The sequence below is a fragment of the Triticum aestivum genome, chromosome 6A, assembly GCF_018294505.1.
Source record: "Triticum aestivum cultivar Chinese Spring chromosome 6A, IWGSC CS RefSeq v2.1, whole genome shotgun sequence".
Classification (NCBI taxonomy): Eukaryota; Viridiplantae; Streptophyta; class Magnoliopsida; order Poales; family Poaceae; genus Triticum; species Triticum aestivum.
Genome location: NC_057809.1, coordinates 12,696,229 through 12,698,313, shown reverse-complemented (window position 1 = coordinate 12,698,313; position 2,085 = coordinate 12,696,229).

Genomic DNA, 2,085 nt, shown 5'->3' with positions numbered 1-2,085 from the left:
TGATACTCCGAAAGAGATTGTCCAGTTTGTACACGAAGTGCGTCCAGTTTTTGCCGTGACCCTCTCTACTCTTTCGCACATGCTATGTGGGTGAAATGATGATACCATGCCAAATTTCAACATTTTCACAATTCATTTTGTAGTGATTTTCAATTTCACGGTCATTTAGCTCTCTTAACAATTAGGTAAATGACTCAAAAACAGCAAATGATGTCAGAACATGTTGGAAATTGATGACGTCGCTTTGAATACTGCATAAAGAACGCAAAAGAAGTCCGGAGTTCAAATATGTTTAAAAAACATTGAAGTGCCCGTGTAACAGATGAGTTCTCGTCCAAAACCCAGATACTCCGAAAGAGATTGTCCAGTTTGTACATGAAGTGTGTCCAGTTTTTGCGGTGACCCTCTCTACTCTTTCGCACATTCTATGCGGGTGAAATGATGATACCATGCCAAGTTTCAACATTTTCACAGTTTATTTGGTAGTGATTTTCAATTTCACGGTCATTTAGCTCTCCTAAACAATTAGGTAAATCACTGAAAAACAACAAATGATGTTAGAACATGTTGGAAATTGATGACATTGCTTTGAATGCTGCATACTAAACACAAAAGAAGTCCGGAGTTCAAATAAGTTTAAAAAACATTGAAGTGCCCGTGTAACAGATGAGTTCTCGTCCAAAACCCTGATACTCCGAAAGAGATTGTCCAGTTTGTACACGAAGTGCGTCCAGTTTTTGCCGTGACCCTCTCTACTCTTTCGCACATGCTATGTGGGTGAAATGATGATACCATGCCAAATTTCAACATTTTCACAATTCATTTTGTAGTGATTTTCAATTTCACGGTCATTTAGCTCTGTTAACAATCAGGTAAATGACTCAAAAACAACAAATGATGTCAGAACATGTTGGAAATTGATGACGTCGCTTTGAATGCTGCATAAGGAATGCAAAAGAAGTCCAGAGTTTAAATAAGTTTAAAAAACATTGAAGTGCCCGTGTAACAGATGAGTTCTCCTCCGAAACCCTGCTACTCCGAAAGACATTGTCCAGTTTGTACACGAAGTGTGTCCAGTTTTTGCCGTGACCCTCTCTACTCTTTCGCACATTCTATGCGGGTGAAATGATGATACCATGCCAAGTTTCAACATTTTCACAGTTCATTTTGTAGTGATTTTCTATTTCACGGTCATTTAGCTCTCCTAAACAATTAGGTAAATGACTGAAAAACAACAAATGATGTCAGAACATGTTGGAAATTAATGACGTCGCTTTGAATGCTGCGTATTGAACACGAAAGAAGTCCGGAGTTCAAATAAGTTTAAAAAACATTGAAGTGCCCGTGTAACAGATGAGTTCTCATCCGAAACCCTGATACTCCGAAAGAGATTGTCCAGTTTGTACACGAAGTGCGTCCAGTTTTTGCCGTGACCCTCTCTACTCTTTCGCACATGCTATGTGGGTGAAATGATGATACCATGCCAAATTTCAACATTTTCACAATTCATTTTGTAGTGATTTTCAATTTCACGGTCATTTAGCTCTCTCAACAATTAGGTAAATGACTCAAAAACAGCAAATGATGTCAGAACATGTTGGAAATTGATGACGTCGCTTTGAATGCTGCATAAAGAACGCAAAAGAAGTCCAGAGTTCAAATAAGTTTAAAAAACATTGAAGTGCCCGTGTAACAGATGAGTTCTCGTCCGAAACCCTGATACTCCGAAAGACATTGTCCAGTTTGTACACGAAGTGTGTCCAGTTTTTGCCGTGACCCTCTCTACTCTTTCGCACATTCTATGCGGGTGAAATGATGATACCATGCCAAGTTTCAACATTTTCACAGTTCATTTTGTAGTGATTTTCTATTTCACGGTCATTTAGCTCTCCTAAACAATTAGGTAAATGACTGAAAAACAACAAATGATGTCAGAACATGTTGGAAATTGATGACGTCGCTTTGAATGCTGCATATTGAACACAAAAGAAGTCCGGAGTTCAAATAAGTTTAAAAAATATTGAAGTGCCCGTGTAACAGATGAGTTCTCGTCCGAAACCCTGATACTCCGAAAGAGATTGTCCA